This window comes from Trichomycterus rosablanca, chromosome 5, assembly GCF_030014385.1.
Source record: "Trichomycterus rosablanca isolate fTriRos1 chromosome 5, fTriRos1.hap1, whole genome shotgun sequence".
Classification (NCBI taxonomy): Eukaryota; Metazoa; Chordata; class Actinopteri; order Siluriformes; family Trichomycteridae; genus Trichomycterus; species Trichomycterus rosablanca.
In genome coordinates this window covers 2,637,001-2,655,456 of record NC_085992.1, presented here as the reverse complement: position 1 = coordinate 2,655,456, position 18,456 = coordinate 2,637,001, and the positions used below count along the sequence as shown (strand labels likewise).

General features: G+C 41.5%; 1 protein-coding gene across 12 annotated transcripts in view; it reads left to right on the top strand.

Annotated features, from left to right (window-relative positions):
- tenm3 (teneurin transmembrane protein 3) overlaps positions 1-18,456 on the top strand; it is an 861,875-nt gene that overhangs the window by 91,804 nt on the left and 751,615 nt on the right. The window contains exon 1 of one of the 12 annotated variants that reach the window (XM_062995506.1): positions 6,567-6,640. The exons of the other annotated variants lie outside the window; for them this stretch is intronic. The gene's annotated coding sequence lies outside the window, so the exon portion shown is untranslated. Of the gene's footprint in view, positions 1-6,566; positions 6,641-18,456 lie in introns of those variants that run through there. 12 annotated transcript variants of the gene reach the window in all.

Sequence of the window (18,456 nt, the reverse complement as noted above, 5' to 3'; positions counted from 1 at the left end):
CTTGCAGTTGATTGTCCTCCATTTACAGGCGTTGATGTTCTTGCTGGTCACGTCCTGGTACCAAATACCACAGGACGTTTTCAAAGGTCTTGTGGAGTTCATGACTAGACAGCATATCAGGGTGCTTGGTCATCATGTTTGGGTTTATCATAAATGAATGAGATTTGTAGAATCAGTGTCTTAATATGAACATGGACTCAATGGTTCTTTGCGTGTCTTGGTACCTACTTTGGTACCCGTATGCTAAGTGATGCAAAAATAAATGAACAGGGTTTAAAAGAGTGAAAGATTGGAAGAAGAGAAGAATTGTTATTACAAGCTGGGTTTAATTAGTGCTACTCCACAGCAGTTCTGCTTACATCAGACGAGGTTATTAGACTGCAAAAGATTTAGTGTTCCAGTCGGCATGCCGAAGGTCACACGATCACCAGAGGGAAAAAGGACGCAATCAGGCCGAGTGAGAGGCGTTGTCTTCTTTTCACAGAAATAAATGACCTGGCTGTGTCTTTAGCCGGAGCGTTTGAGACTTTGGAGTGGGTGGCTGGTACGGGTGATGGTTTCACGTCCTTTACTGAAGTTTCTCCTTGACTCATCTAAAAAGCTCTGTGGTTATTAAAGAGCTGCACGACTGCTCAACACACATCTGACCAGGCTGATTCCTCACCACAGGTGTAGAAGTTGTAAATTAAATGCAGGATTATGTCCATTAATACACTATTAGGCTCAAATTATGTGGACACCCCTCTTAATGGTTGAGTTCAAGTGTTTTAGCCACACTCATTGCACTCGATACACGTATTATTTTGTGGTAACGGTTACCGTTCCAGCATGACATTTTTGACTTTGGTTTTTCCGGGAAACAAAGTTTGGGGTGACCTGAACAGAGCCCTAACCTCAACCACTGGAAAGACAACTGTGATTCAGTCCTTCTTTTCCAAGATTAATGTTTGACGTGACAAATGCTCGACTGATTTGGCACAAAGTCCTTCAAGCACACTTAAAAATATACTCACAGAGGAAGCTGTTATAGTCTTACAGAGTTATGGTCGCACACACACAACTAATTTTTATTACTACCTCATAACTGTAAATGTTACCATTTTTATTGTTATTATTTGCACTGTTTTTTTTATTATTTTATTCCATTTTATTTTTTGCACCTTTAACTGTTTTGTATATATTCATTCTTTCTCATTGTTATTTTTCTTTTTCTCTGTAACTGAGCTTTGGCAATACGAGTGTCCTTATCTGTCATGCCAATAAAGCTTCTTTTGAGTTTGAGTTGAGTCAGGGAGGGCAAGGTGATGCCGTATGCTGCCCATGGTTTTAAAATGTCATGACCAACAGATACATTGCTGGGTGGCCATAATTTTAACCACATAGCATATGTACGTGTTTGCCATCTGAATATTTATCACTGCACTGACAAGGCCTGAACAACTCCAGCTCCATTTCCCTTGTGTGATAGAGCATCAGAACTTAAGGCTGTTTACTGTATCACCACCTCCAGTACTGTGTGTGCAGAAGGTGGAACAGCCGAAGTCAGTAAACCATCCAGACTCAACAAACCTGAGGCCTCTTAAACAGAACAGCTCCAACTCAACAGCTTAAAATGGAAAGTAATCATTTACACATAATATCACCCAAAAACGAAAACACCTGGGACCTGGTGTGGCGTTCTGGTGACAGCAGTGCTTGAGATCCCCGGGCTGTGCTCACATATACAGAAGAAACATGATGTTATGTGATCCAAGTCATTAGGAGGACTCAGCAGTGCACTCTTAGTGCCGCTCCCAAGCCCAGATAAATAGGAGAGTTGCATCAGGACGGGCATCCGGCATATAAACTGTGCCAGATCTAACAGGAGCAGCCAAAGGGATCATTCATTCATCATCCAAAAATAATGAACATCGTAAAACTACTTTAAACGTCTGGTTTATTTTCCTGAGTCAGACTGGCAGAGGAAGTACTGATGTGAGCACAAGTCTAGCCAGACGTGCTTTCAGGAGTAGCCAAAAGCAAAGAAGCAAAGAAAATGGTTTAGCGATGGAAAAGTTCCTCCCCTCTGGCACATTAAAATCTCCCCTGGCACAAAAACAAGCCCACGCTGGCCCTGCATGAAGTCCTCACTGCCAAACCAGTTACAGAGAACCCAGTTAATGCGAGAGCACTCAGGTCATTCGGTTAAAATGGTTTGGTTTCTAGCCAGCATGGGTTTTGGACTTTGGAGATGGAACCATTAGTGTTTATTATCCAAACCCTGACTTATTATTATCATTATTGTTATTATTATTATCACCCAGAATGATGAAGTGAGGATATGTATTTATCTTCTTATTCACACGAGTAATCATCCTGTTTGCTTTAATAATTCTTAATGTGTTTGGAGCTCAGTTTGGTCAGCGTTCTGTTGTTTCTGTGAGTCACTGTAACAGTACGTACGCCCCGGTGTAGGTGTAAGTACATTTTTTTGTGCAGATTAAGCAGCGTTTTGAGATTTAGCAGGTCTTGGTAGCAGATCCTCTTGGTAAGGCCTCTGCCCCATTAGCCACTCATGCTAATCATTATTAGAGGCTTAGATCCGCTCAAGCTGCAAAGAGCAGTTGGTTAATTTAAGGATGCAAATCGGCATCTGCTAGCAATCAACTCACTGGGCCTTAAGTCAGGGAAATGGAAACTGGGAGTTTGCGAAGCTTTCAGGCGTTTGATGGTTCTAAAGCAGCTGGATGTTGAGATCAGAACGGTTCTTAATCAGGAGTGAGACGGAGAACGCTGATAGATTCTAATTTTCAGGATCATGATTGTTCCCTTCATGGAAATGATGGGCAGTTGTAGCCTAATGGTTAAGGTACTGGACTAGTAATTGAAAGGTCACTGGTTCAAGCCCCACCAGGTTGCCACTGTTGGGCCCTTGAGCAAGGCCCTTAACCTTCAGTGGCTTACACTGCATACTGTCACTGTACTGTAAGTCACTTCGGATAAAAGCGTCCGCTAAATAAATGGTGTAAATGTAAATGAAGTTTTAGGCTATAAAATGATGCACACACACACACACACACACACACACACTCCGACACACAAAGAAACACACACTATGGGCGTGTTCGGAAACCTAGTGAGCTGCCTTGCTGCCTACACAGGCAGCTGCCTCAGTAGAGAGGATTCTAATAAGTCATCGACTCATAAGTCAGGTTATTCGAACGCTCTACTTAGCGATTCCATCAGTTTTCGCATACTAAGCTAACACAATTAGCATCATGCCATTCAAATCAATGGGATGAGGTGGCACAACGTGCTAGCATGTCAACTAATATCTCCCTCCGTGTACCGAAAACGGTTACATTCGCTGACGAGCCCAAATTTGCAAATAAAAACACTTGTGCAAGTTTATAATTAAAATAATTCCGTTCGTTGCTCGTTGCTCTCCATAGTCCAAACCTCATATTTTTTGTTTTTTTGTAAGAAAAATTGTGCCGCACTGAATGCTGGGATTGCCTTCACCGCTAAGGCAGCATCGGATGCTGTGTCTGCCCTGCGATGGACTGGCGCCCCGTCCAGCCTCCTTCTTGGGAGCGCGCCTAGGATGACGTAAAATGCGTCTATGTAGAGAGCGCACTAGGTTTTCAAACACAGACAAAGATATTAGGACACCCCTTATAATTATTACATTTATGAGTTTCAGCCACAACAATCGCTAACAAGTGTAATAAGTTTATTATATAAAGGAAATGATCTGCTTTCAACTTTGTAACTGTTTAGGGAAGGCCCTTCTCTGTTCCAGCATGACTGTACCCCCACTGTGCACAAAGCAAGCTCTGTAAAGACATGAAGAAAAGCTCAGTTTAAAGATCACATAGAGGTCATTCTATTTTAATGCCATTAATTTTTTAATTGGGGTGTACAACAAGCTCATGTTCGTGTGTCTAAGTACTTTTGGCCATATAGTCTGTTAGGTTTAGGATTTGATCTAGGTTTAGATCTGAATTAAATATGTGACATGCAACTGAGGCTTTGGCATGAGTAGTAAAAGAACACACAGAGCATATCGTGACTCTCCATAAAAGAAATGGCTCTTTGTGAGAATCCACCACTGGCTGGTGTACAGAAGCTGGTTTATGTTGGAGTTGGAGAGGACGGGTGAGCTGGTAGTCTGTGGCTCTCCTCTTCCAGTGTAAGAATTGTAAGGGAATAGAAAATAATGAGTTGTAAGCAAAAGTAGGGAGGGATAAAAGTGTAGAAGTGAAAGTGTATCGTATTATAGATGGGCGGCACGGTGGCTCTGGGGTAGCACTGTCGCCTCACAGCAAGAAGGTCCTGGGTTCGATCCCCAGGCGGGGCGGTCCGGGTCCCTTCTGTGCAGAGTTTGCATGTTCTCCCCGTGTCTGCATGGGTTTCCTCCCACAGTCTAAAGACGTGCAAGTGTGATGAAGTGGAGACACAAAACTGTCCACGACTGTGTTTGATATAACCTTGAGAAGTGATGAACCTTGTGTGTCCTCCCACAGTCCAAAAACATGCAGTCAGGTTAATTGGAGATGCTGAATTGCCCTATAGATAGATAGATAGATAGATAGATAGATAGATAGATAGATAGATAGATAGATAGATAGATAGATAGATAGATAGATAGATAGATAGATAGATAGATAGATAGATAGATAGATAGATAGATAGATAGATAGATAGATTATAGATAGATTAGATAGATAGATAGATAGATAGATAGATAGATTAGATAGATAGATAGATAGATAGATAGATTATAGATAGATTAGATAGATAGATAGATAGATAGATAGATAGATAGATAGATAGATAGATAGATAGATTTATCCCGAAGGAAATTATTGACTATTACTATAGGTGAATGGGTGTACGTGTGTGTCTGCCCTGCGATGGACTGGCGACCCGTCCAGGGTGTTACTGTGTGCCTTGCGCCCATTGAAAAAGCTGGGATAGGCTCCAGCACCCCTCACGACCTTGAATGGATAAGTGGTTAAGAAAGTGAGTGAGTGAGTGAGTGAGTGTATTATAGATGATACTTTTCTTTAATAGATGCAGTTTAATACCATCGTTCTACATCCTGTCCAGCCAAATTCTTAAATTAAAGCAAGAAGGTTTTTGTTACGTGTCCCCATGGCTCTCCGTCCCAAAATTCCGACTGTAGTTAATGCCATCTGCACTCAGCGGGTTTCAGCCTGTAGATTAGTATTAGCATGAGATTAATTAGCTGCAGAGCTGCAGTCAGAGTCGGCGCACAGATCTGCTTCCGTCTCGGTGGAAGTGCCGCTGCTTTTGTAGCTAACTGTTGATAAAGAACGTGGTGATAAGTAACGAGGGTTTCTCACCTTTAGTTCGTCAACTTTCCGACAAATGACAAACAGCTCAGATGAAAATAATCGCTCTGACCTGATAAACACGAACTAACAGAAGCTCGTTACTCTCGTCGGAGTCGCAATCCAATTTCTTTTTGCTAACTCACGTCTCCGGATCAAATCTATTCTCCGGGTGAATTTAGGGCCGGCGCACGTAAACATCCCACTCATTTTTTTTTATTCCCAGAAGCCCATCTGCTTGCTCCATCACGGCAGGTTAATCAGTGCACAAATGACTGTGTAATATCTGACGGTGACTCAGTTAATCAGGCGGCCCGTGCCGTCACGTGGCATCCGTAATCAGACACGGATTTTGTGCTTTCTCTCTTCCATTTACTCTCTCACTCTCTCTCTCTCTGTCTCGCTCTCTCTCTTCTGTTTCTTCTTGTCTCTTGTATTCCTACCTTTAGCACTTTGGGAGTTTTTACATCGACATTTTTGGTCTCAGACCTCAGTCTGTTTGAACCCTGAGTTTGGTACACATTGAAAGCTGTAAGTACTTTTTTGATTTCTGAGTGCGCCTGTGGTTAACGATCGCTGGTCCTTCTAAAAAAACTGTGGTTCACATTAAGTTTGGGATCGTACCACAATGTACAATGTGTGCAAATGTGATTTTCTCTGAGGTCTGTACGGACTGTGTATGAAGTAATGCGGTCAAACAAGCAATCATGTTTATCCCTCTTTGAAAGGTGTGAAAATAATGCGTGTCAGACAGCATTAGAACTACAAGATACACCTACTGGCCAAAAGTATGTAGACACTAAATTCAGGTATTTTTTTAGCTACATCGATTGCTAACAGGTATGTAAATACTATTGTATTAAATAATTAATATGATTTCAGCTTTATGGCACAGTTTGAGGAAGGCCTTCGTGTGTTCTAGCATGATTGTACCACTGTCCATCAGCTGACATGTCTGGAATGAATTGGAATCTTGTTTTGGAGACAGGACTTCTTATCCAACGTCATTGTCAAATTACGTCGACACCTGACCATGATATTGTTGGACAACCCATTCCAAATCCATGGGTCAGAACAGCCTGCTCTGTTCTGGAAGTGTGCCTGTGGGACTTTATATTAGGGATGTCACGATGCACCACAAGACAGTTAAAAATCGACTCACGTGTAACGATTCAAATCGGTTTACATGTATAATGAATCGATATTCACTTTAATCAGCAGAGGGCGCTGGCGCTATTCACCTCACCCGGTTGACGTCACTACAGGGTTGCCAGGTTCGGAATTTTCCAGCCAAATGAATTGATGTGAGGATGCTTTCTTTATTTGTATTATTCATTTATTTATTTAATGTGGGATTTATTTCATTTCAAAGGGAAATGTGCAGAATTGTTTTGCATAGTTTGTACCTACCTCAGAAATAAAAGAGCATTAATTATTTAGATAAATAAAAAATACGCACAAATACAGTATTTATTTTTTTAAAGAGAAATAATAAAAGGAAACTTTGTCATAATTTGTCGGGAAAAAAATCGTATCGTGAACCCAGTATCGTGAATCGCATCGCATCGTGGGTAGAGTGTATCGTTACATTCCTACTTTGTATCCATTTGGTCAAAAGTGCAGTAAGTAAGGGCGACTTACTGATGTGTTATGAGCAGGTCTGCAAAACCTCATTACACCATGTCTTAGACAATCAGTGGACCAGAGGGGTTCATGCCGAAACAGAAAAATACCTTTCTAAACTGTAACCACAAATCTGAAAGCATATTTCTTTTATATAACTGATTATATACACCTGTTCGCTACTGATGTGGCTAAAATATTAATAATTAAGTAAGTAAGGTTATTCACATATAGTGTGTAAACAGCTATTTACTAAGCACTTAAGCTGAGAACTAACATACTTATAACGTTCTTTATTTATTTCTAAAAGGCGGCACAATGGCTAAGTGGGTAGCACTGTCGGCTTACAGCAAGAAGGTCCTGGGTTCAATCCCCAGGTGGGGTGGTCCGGGTCCTTTCTGTGTGGAGTTTGCATGTTCTCCCCGTGTCTGCGTGGGTTTCCTCCGGGTGCTCCGGTTTTCTCCCACAGTCTAAAGACGTGCAAGTGTGATGAATTGGAGATACAAAATTGTCCATGACTGTGTTCGATATAAACTTGAGAAATGATGAATCTTGTGTGATGAGTAACTATCGTTCCTGTCATGAATGTAATCAAAGAGTAAAACATGACGTTAAAATCTTAATAAACAAACATTTATTTCTATAAAAAAGCCTTTGTTCTAACAGGGTTTCTGCTGATTTGTGTTCTTGGACTGTTCTCTGCTTGAACTAAATTAAGGTGATGTTTACTGTAGAAGCTCTTCTGTAAGTCGCTCTGGATAAGAGCTTCTGATAAATGCAGAGAATGTAAATGTAAACACAGGGTTTGTGATCTGATGGGTCAAACTCAGCTGAAAATCTGGTGTAGGTGTTGTTCTGAACACTGGAGGAGGATCAGAAAGCATCCTCATGATTGTTTGTGCTGTGTCAGGGTGTTGGAGTTTCAGATTGATGAACCCCCTCTAGTGGACAGGATTGTACAGTGCAGCTGCTGTGTGTTTATTATACAGTAGATCAGACTGAGCTCAGGAGGCTGCAGCATCACACATATTTGAATCAATACATGGTAACACCCCACCCTGCTTTCCAATAATTTCCCTCGGGATTGATCAAGTATCTATCTATCTATCTATCTATCTATCTATCTATCTATCTATCTATCTATCTATCTATCTATCTATCTATCTATATATATATATATATATCTCTTTTCCCTACAAATTCCCTGCAACATGGGATTAGTGAGCCTGGGTTTGATCCTTTCCTTCCTCCACATCGCTAAAGCATGATATAGGTGGATTGACTCAGTGACTAAGTAACTGGGCGAGTGTGTGTGACAGACTGGCTAACACCATATTAATGCCCATGGATTTGGAATAGGGTGTCCACATACAATATATGAAAAAACGTATTGGGACAACCTTTCTAAGCCAAACAGTTACTAATAATAAATCAATTATATAAATGAAACTCTATGCTTCCATGCAAAGCAAGCTCTTTAAAGACATGAAAAGTCTGGTTTGAAGAAACTCCAGCGGTCTGCACAGAGCCCATACAGATGTTGACATTTTGTCTGAATGGGCACAAATTCCCACAGACATACTGTAAGTCTTGTGAGAAGCCTTCTCAGATAAGCGGCTGTTGTTTTAGATGAGAAGATCACACAGAGGTCACTCTATTTCAATACCATTTGTTTTTGAGATGGGACGTCCAACAAGCTTATGGTCCGGTGCCCACATACACTATACAGACAAAAGTATTGGGACAACCACGTACTTCTAAATTTGCAGCAACAGTTTGGGGATGAAGACATGAAAAGTCTGGTTTGAAGAAACTCCAGTGGTCTGCACAGAGCCCATACAGATGTTAACATTTTGTCTGAATGGGCACAAATTACCACAAACATACTCCAACGTCTTGTGAGAAGCCTTCTCAGATAAGCGGCTGTTGTTGTAGATGAGAAGATCACACAGAGGTCCTTCTATTTCAATACCATTTGTTTTTTTTTGTTTTTTTTTAATGTGATGTCCAACACTGTCATATTCAGCTGTCCAAATATTTTTGGACAAATCATGTGTTTACGTATGTGTATTGTAATTGATTACGAAGAAAAAAAAAAACAACAAAATGCTTTAAATTTGATTGAGATGTGAAAAACACAACAACAACAAATTAAAACAGGTCCATGTATTTAAGGTGAGTTTGTCTGTGTGGGTGTTGGCACAGGGTGTAACCTGGTACTGATCAGCAGAGAGAAAAAGAGGTAAGAAGAAGTAAAAGAAACAGAAGATGAATATGAGGAAGGAGGGGTTTGAACTTTTGGTACCTGAAATCAGGATCCAGTGTTCTGCTCTCTGTCTCTCATGTCCGATGTTGTGGTGTGTATGCAGGTCAGTATGGACGGATAATGGTGTGTGTGTGTGTGTGTGTGTGTGTTGCTTGTTTCTGACAGCAGTGTTGTTGTTTTTCTCCACTGAGAGTGTGAAAGGCCTCTGAAGTAAATCTGACACACACACACACACACAGTGCTGACTGGAAGGTCTACTCAAGGCTTTCATGCCGAGACGCATCATTACCCACAAGCCTTTGGGGCCTTTGGCCTGACAGCCACTCGCCAGGACTGAAAATGGCACTCTAAAAACAAGGGACTGGACACACACACACACACACACACACACACACACACACACACACACACACGCTGAGTAGATTGTGTACAATACAACATCATAAACACACACCAGAACACAACCTGCTTATCCTCACAAACTCAGACGTGGATCATATTCATTATCTGCTTCACTGTGATAAGGATCATGGTGGATCCGGAACCACCGGAACACATCAAAACAAGGCAGGAACCCACTAAGGGTGTGTTCGAAAACATACTGCGCTCTCTACATAGACCGAATTTTATGTTTTTGCCCTGATTTTCGCTCGGCGACTGGTCGGCGCTAGATTTGCCGGCTCGGGAGCAACTCGCCGTTCGCTCGGCGATCAAAACTCGGCTCTCAATCGCTATGTGTGAACTACTCAACAACTCAATCCGAGCGGCTCGGTGACTGAAGAGAGATATCTAGCTTGCTAAATATCTGGATATGAGTCGTCCTACTGGCAATGAGTGCTATGTCAAACAGCCAATGAGAATGCAAGATAAGGAGTGAGGGGAAACACAGGGTGGGACACGGACACACACTCAATTTTTACAGTATTTCTGACCTTATCGTTCTCTACAAAACACCAACGCTGCATTGCAAAAAATATTTATCCAACTCACTATAGAACAATCCCTGCTGGTTGTGTTGTCAAATCCACTCAGATTCATTTATTTTTTCTCTTTGATTTTACGCTGCACATCAGCGCACAAACTTGTTGACGTTGACCAGAGAAGCTCGCCTGCGATTCCAGTTGGTGATAGATGGTGTAGTGTGGAACCCCTTATCGCCGATCAGTCGTGTAGTGTGAAATACACACCGACCTGAGATCCAGTCGTGTAGTGTGAACTGTACAGCGACCCGACCACTTGTAAAGTCGTGTAGTGTGAACTTGGCATTATTTGTTTTAAATAACCTTTTTTTCTGTAATTAATATTTATGTTATTTAAATAAATGTGTGGACATAAAGAGAGAAAGCAGAACAGTACACTGGTGTGGAAAAGTAACCCCCCTCATTTTGGACTTTTTCATAACATTTCTGTCACTTTAAATCATTTTAAATCACTTAAATAAAACATGATGTTACATGTTGGTCGCATTATGAATAAATTAATTAATTAATACAAATTATACTAATAAAAACAGTAATGTTAGTTCATGCCCAAAAATCAAGCAGAGGCCCTGATTATCAGCAGAAACAGTCAACTAGTTATTACATTTACATTTTTACATTTTCAGCATTTAGCAGACGCTTTTATCCAAAGCGACTTACACAATGAGCTGAACACGATGAGCAATTGAGGGTTAAGGGCCTTGCTCAGGGACCCAACAGTGGCAACTTGGTGGTGGCGGGGCTTGAACCGGCAACCTTCTGCTTACTAGTTCAGTACCTTAACCACTGAGCTATCACTGGCCTTTCATTATTAAGTGTAAGTACTGTAAGGGTGTAAGCTTTTTATTTTATTTTATTTAATATTACTGATTATTAATGCTGCACAGATTCAGTAGAATTCAGCAGAATCGTTTGTGAGGGAGGTTGGGGAGAAATCAAGCTTTATAGCTCTGATTGATGAGAGAGCACGTTCTTTTTTCAGTACAGCCCTGAAATAACCGAATCCTTCCCTGCTCCTTATCAGAGTAAGCTAATCTGTCTCTCAGACGGACGGTTCTCAAAGTTCTCCTAGCGTCAGAGTAGTTTGGTACAGTCTAGACTTACATTAAGTTCCATCACAGTCCACTAATGAGTTCCTTCATCGTTCTCCTCTCCTGCTGAGAAACTAACATCCCAGAGAAGAACCATAATCAGCAGCACACACTGAAATTACACCAGTTTTTTATTTTTTTTATTTTCATTTCCAGGGGCGTAACGTAAAGATCGTTGCTTTCCGTTCAGTTCTTTCTATTACATTATGGTATAGGGTGTGATTATAGCTGCAGCTATATAGTACCGGGCGCATCAGGTTTTATATGGACAATGATACATTCAAAACAGGATGCACATCAGCAAGCATCTTCCAAAATAAAATGAATAAATTAATTAATTAAATAAATAAGTGTCCCAACACTTTTGTCCATATAGTGTATCTCACTCACTCAGTCACTTTCTCAACCGCTTATCCATTCAGGGTCGGGGGGGGGGGTGCTGGAGCTTATCCCAGCTTTTCAATGGGCGCAAGGCACACAGGGCAGACACACACACACACACACACTCATACACACGCCCATTCATCTATAGGGCAATTCAGTCTCCAATTAACCTGACTGCATGTTTTTTGGACTGTGGGAAGAAACCCACACAGACACGGGGAGAACATGCAAACTCCACACAGAAAGGACCTGGACCGCCCCACCTGGAGATCAAACCCAGGACCTTCTCGCTGTGAGGCGACAGTGCTACCCACCAAGCCGCCGTGCCGCCCCTAATAAAAACAACTTCAACAATAATAATAATATTTTATATGGACAACGTTACATGCAAACATGCAAAAATCTCAACAGGATTCACATCAACAAGCACCTTGCTAAATTAAATAAATAAATAATAATAACTAAGTGCCCCAACATTTTTGTCCTTTCAAAATGTGGTTATTTTACAAGCATTCAGTTGGTACAGGAGTCCTATAGTGCTGTTCGGGACATTTCAGCCTGCCGTACAGCATTAGTACAGTAGCCTGAAAACGGGGTGCAGCAGCAGCAGCGGTGGGGAAATGAATCAGAGTTTCGCTGACTCTTAATGTCTCGTGTTGATTGCCTCTGGTTGTTTTTCTTTATCGTTATTTTTTCTCCATGCTGAAGTAGATATTACACCAGGAAGGCAGTGTAGAGTTCATCAACCGCGGTACAGAATCTAAACGGCTGCGATGATTAAGAGAAAGAGTCGGCATGAATAATGCATGCAGCCATTACTCAGAATGATCAGTGATGAGGGTTTAACACGTTTAAAAAAGATGAATCAGCTCTGTAGAAGAGGGCGAATCTCAGACGTTTGGGCAGATTGTCGCCCTCCATCATCACCAAGACCGACACACTTTTTTATCATCTTTGTTATTATTAATATTATTATTTATTAATCAATCATTTTAGCACCCATCAATAAATATGACAGAGTAACAGACGTGAGTCAGTAGACGTGAACAGAGCGTTTTTATTGAGACTTAAAGGTAGTGGTGCACCTAACAATCGATTAATCTAACGATTATTTTTTCGATTAAGTGATTAGTCTAAACTTATTTATTGCTTATTTTAAAGGGGTTTATGTTTAGCGCTCAAATTAAAGAATGAAAAAAAAAATCTCTAATCATCTCTTAACACAATACAAGAACTTCAGGGCTTTATTCTGCAAAAAATACCTGTTTTAAAGGTACCTGTATTGTAATTTCAAACATAAAATCTCCCTAAAATTAAAGCAAGAACTTGTAAAATTCAAGTAAAGGACCTTTATTTGTCATATATACATCTACAGATGTTCAGTACAACAGGAATTCTTTCTTTGCATATTCCAGCTTGTTTGAAAAGTCCTTCACACTTCTTAGCTTGACCCTTAAAAAGAGAAACATAAAGCAGATCAGGATTACAGTGATGGGGGCATCATCACTACTGTGTTATCAGATCTCTCATCAGACAAACACTAGATCTCAAATTTAAATCACTGTGACCGTTTTATTTGATCACTGTATACCACAGCAACTCTTTACCTGAAATATAGAATCAAAATTCTACCTAAAAACTAAACTTCAAACTTAAAATGGTTATAACTGGGAATTACTTCATTCTGGTGTAATATGTAGTTACGGTAATCACTGGTAAATGTAGTTTTACATCAATGAAGTGCAAATAAATAAATAAAACGATTTACAGGCTGTAGTGACAGGCTGTAATGTTAGTTTAAACTTTTCTCTTCCTCCAACACAACATTAAAGTAAACAAAAATATAAAATGGGTGAATAACAATCTTACATAACGTCTGGTGCTACATTACGTTACCGCTACAGCAACGGTGCAGAAATTACTTTAATTGTTACATTTATTTTACTAACATGTGGCGATAAAGATAGAAAATCAACTTTATAGCGACTACTACTAACGTTAGCACCGTAGCTACATGTGTTAATAATCCTAATATATAACTCTAGGGTGGAGAAATACATGTGAACAGACTTACCGTCGTATTTTGCTGCTTTCTTGAAGATGCTTGTGCTTTAAAGCTCGTGCATAGAAGTCGTACTGCTGTGATAAACCATCTTCACTTTGCAAAGTTTACAGATCACCACATTGTTGGGTCTGTCAGAAACACTTCCACACTTTAGATGCTCATGTGCGAGTTTTTAAGCCGCAGCTTCCCCAGAGAAATCCATGTTTTTAGTGAGCGTGGCGAACTTTGCGACGCGTCGACCACGTTTTTGCGAATCGACGTATTTTCGTAATCGATTACGTCGATGCGTCACCCCACCCCTACTTAAAGGTGTCTGCAAAAATATAAGCACCCCTGACCATTTACAGACGCTCTTATTCAAAGTAAAAAAGGACCTTGCTAAAGGGCCCAACTGTGGCAACCTGGTAGTGATGAGGCTTGAACCAGCAAACTTCCGATTACTAGACCAGTACCTCAACCACTAGGCTACCACTGACCGAATTACCAACAGTATGTTGTAGAATTTAGAAGTAAATTGAACCCGGGTACAACCACTGAGGCTCAGCAGTGTATTATTATCATTATTATTGTTGTTGTTGTTGTTGTTGACTCCTAAATGATATGCTAAGCTTCCCTGAGAGCCTAACTGAGGAAGTGATATTCAGCTTGTTGCCTTTAAAGTGGGACAAGGCTTTAAAAAATATCAAAGCACTTTCCAGCACACAATTTTGCCATTTCTAAGATGTTGAGAGATAGCAATTACATAAAATATATATGTAGGACTGCTTGTCATCAAAGGCATCAAAGGACCTACAAGAAGGTGGTATCACTACCATGTCACAGTCTGCATGGAAGGTCATCAAAAAGGAACCTGACCCGAAAGCTTATCACAAAAGACGACCAGGGACATTTTAGCTTTAACTTTTTGGCATCATGCTCTCAAGTTTGGGTGGTTCAGCGGTCTATTAGCTAGTACGCAACCGCTGAGATCCTGGTTCGGATCTTGGCGGTGAAATCCGATGAACTGTTGAAGTAAAAATAAGTGGCACGGCTTGAAAAGTTGGTGCCACTAAACTAAGACCTGGGTTTGATCCTCTCCTCCAGTTACAGTCTGTAGGAAGTTTGGCATTGTCTTCCCATGTCCATCTGGGTTTCCTCCTGCAGTTCCTACAGTTTTCTCTCACCTCCAGGCACCTGACAGTAGGTGGAACAGCAGTTAGTGAAAATGAATGAATGAATAAGTGTGGCCTGACGGGTGCCGAGAGGAGGCGTTACCCAACCAAATTATTCATTGTTTTTCTCTGCTCTTCTTGCTCCATCTCTTATTCATCCTCCTCTTGTTTTCTCCCTGTGACCTTCTGCACTAACGAGCACAGAGTTCTGTCTCAGAGAGAGAGAGAGAGAGAGAGAGAGAGAGAGAGAGGGCTCAGCTTTCACCTTTTCCTCCTCTCCACTCTCTCATTTCCTGGGCTGTCAGGCCAGGTTAAGGCCGGCATGCATCTTGCTATTTTCTGCATGCAGCAGTTGAGAGAGGTGGGCATTTTTCCCCTGGCAGCCTCCAGTGCTCGTGTTCCAGTGCCCTTATTGACTCTGGCTCCCTCGCAGCACCCCGAACCGCCGTTAATACGTCTGAATACACGTAGCGATTGCACCTGACGTTCAGGGACCACTCAGTCCCGCTCAAACGAAGCCTGTAGGCAAAGTAACAAGCTTAAACAGAGGCTTTAGTGTGGCGCTGCCCTCGTCCTGCAAAACTACATCAAATCATGGGCCGATGAGAAGAAATGAAACCTGTGTGTGTGTGTGTGTGTGGTAAAGGAATTTCTTTTTTCAGTCCTCATGCACTCGAATTTGATGGACAGGATAATAATATGCTGTCTGAGTAAAACTGCTGTGGTAATAGAGTTTAGATACAGTGGCTTGCAGACTGTTTTGATGCACTGAGAAGCAGAGATGCAACTTCTGCTATATTTTGAAAAGCCGTAAACGATCATTGTGAGTCCACAGTTAACTGTAAAAGCCAATAAAGTCCCATTAAATTCTGAAACACATTACTGAGCTCATATCAACATCATTTTAAGCTAAAACACTCTAACCCAGCAGTGCTGAGATCTCAAGGTCTGGTGTTTGAATCTCAGCTCTGCTATCAGTCGGCACACGATTGGCTGTGTGCCTGTTTGGGGAGGGACAAAGGCTAAAACAGGGTTCCATGTAGATGTGAAATTATGACATCTAATGCCTGATCGAGGGGCGTGGCTGATCACAGATAGCAGTGCACACCTCCCAGCATGTGATACTGCACTCTGTTAGCACTTTTCCACCAAAAGAACTCTGGTTCTTGAACCGGTTCTGTTCAGGTTTCTTTAAACCTTGGTGTTTTGTAGAGAGCCGGCCACGTTTCCAGCTGTTTTTGGGAACCAAGCCTGCGTCATCAACGGTGGGTGTTACACGACGAAAGTGAAGAGTAGTAACATGATGCTGGAGCGTGTAGATTATCTGTGGGGATTTGTGCTGTTGTTACAGATGTTCGTTTTTATGTAAAAAGCATGGATCAGCTGTCGGTGATAAGAAGACGTGACGTGTTTGTCGCAGTTATTGTTTTCTTTAGTTTATTGACGTGAGAAGCGTTTTGCGCTTTCCTCTCAGCGCGACCCTCGGCTTGAGCGATAAAACATCACTAAACCTCTACACTGTGACACGCCCACAGATGACGTCACAGTTCGCGCTGAAAAACCAAGTATTCTGTGGTGCCAGATTAGAACGCTAGTTCGCTCTGTGGATCCTCTTTTTTTCGGTGGAAAAAATCAAGTTCGCGAACCAGAACGGAGCCGGATCCGCGTCGGTGGAAAAGGGGTATGTGAGACCCCGTCCCTGGCAGGTGAAAAGAAGCGGTAGCTGGCTGCACCCAAGTCTGAAGTGACGCATAACAGCCTCTGCAGTTAAGTTAAGAGAAAGCTAAGCTTCAACTGGCCATGACTGGATTCGGCAAAATGGGGAACAACTCAATAAAGAATTGATCAATTTAAGAAATATAGCCAACAGTTCATTAAAAGGTCTAAATGAACAGACATGTTAATAAAAATAGACACTGAAATACACCGACCAGGCATACAAATATGAGCACTGACAGGTGAAGTGAATAACACTGATTATCTCTTCATCACGGCACCTGTTAGTGGGGGGGGGGGGGTGCTATATTAGGATATATTAGGCAGCAAGTGAACATTTTATCCTCAAAGTTGATGTTAGAAGCAGGAAAAATGGGCGAGCGTGAGGATCTGAGTGAGTTTGACAAGAGCCAGACAACTGGGTCAGAGCATCTCCAAAACTGCAGCTCTTGTGGGGTGTTCCCCCCTGCAGTGGTCCAAGGAAGGAACAGTGGTAAACCGGCGACAGGACTCATTGATGCACGTGGGGAGCGAAGGCCGGCCCGTGTGGTCCGATCCAACAGACGAGCTCCTGTAGCTCAAACTGCTGAAGAAGTTCATGCTGGTTCTGATAGAAAGGTGTCAGAACACACAGTGCAAAAGGGACCAACACAATATTAGGAAGGTGGTCATAAACAAACAATTGTTATAATCTAATGTCCAGCGTTCTCTTAGTGAGTTTATCCACCACCTGTGCAGGCAGCCAGTAGACGCCACATTTGCAGCAGATTGCAGCAGAACTCTGTTGACCTCCTGCCCTCCAGCACGTCCATTCGTTCCTGTTAGACACCCGGCCAGGTTGATAACACAGCTGAGATTCGAACATCCACATGGGTTTCACATGCAGTCAGATCCCACACTGACACGGAACAGCTTCTGATTGTGATTTTAATGCCTGAAGCTCCTCTGGTTGAATCTTTTTGGCCGACAGAATGGATGAAACCGTGAGTAATTTGTTGGTTGTTGGTTAATGGGTTAATCATTAGTGTCCTACTGAGAACTGACGGTTTTACTGTAGCATCCACATGAAGCACAGAGTTCATATTTAAACACAAGTATGAACACAGCTATACAGTAAGGGCCTTGATAAAGGTTTGTATGTCTTAATATTAAATAATTTGAAGAGACACCTTTTCATTCCTATGCACAATTTGGTCAAAAGTATTTGGACTCTCACTCTTCTTATTATTGAGGGTTGTTAGATTGTCAGATCTCTTTTTTTTTCACCTCTAACCACAATGTAATGTGGTCAGATTTTGTTTTCTTTTTATGTTCTTAATTAAAAATTAGGAAATATTAACTGAATTTCCACATTTTCATCAAGTTAAATAAGTTAAAATATTGAAAATTGATCAGATAAAAAAATAAAGCAATAGAAAGAATCATGTTATTTAGATTCTGTAGTCTTTTGGCACCTCAGTATGTGTTTGTGTATACACTGATCAGCCATAACATTAAAACCACCTCCTTGTTTCTACACTCACTGTCCATTTTATCAGCTCCACTTACCATATAGAAGCACTTTGTAGTTCTACAATTACTGACTGTAGTCCATCTGTTTCTCTACATGCTTTTTTAGCCTGCTTTCACCCTGTTCTTCAATGGTCAGGACCCCCACAGGACCCCCACAGAGCAGGTATTATTTAGGTGGTGGATCATTCTCAGCACTGCAGTGACACTGACATGGTGGTGGTGTGTTAGTGTGTGTTGTGCTGGTATGAGTGGATCAGACACAGCAGCCCTGCTGGAGTTTTTAAACACCTCACTGTCCCTGCTGGTCTGAGAATAGTCCACCAACCAAAAAT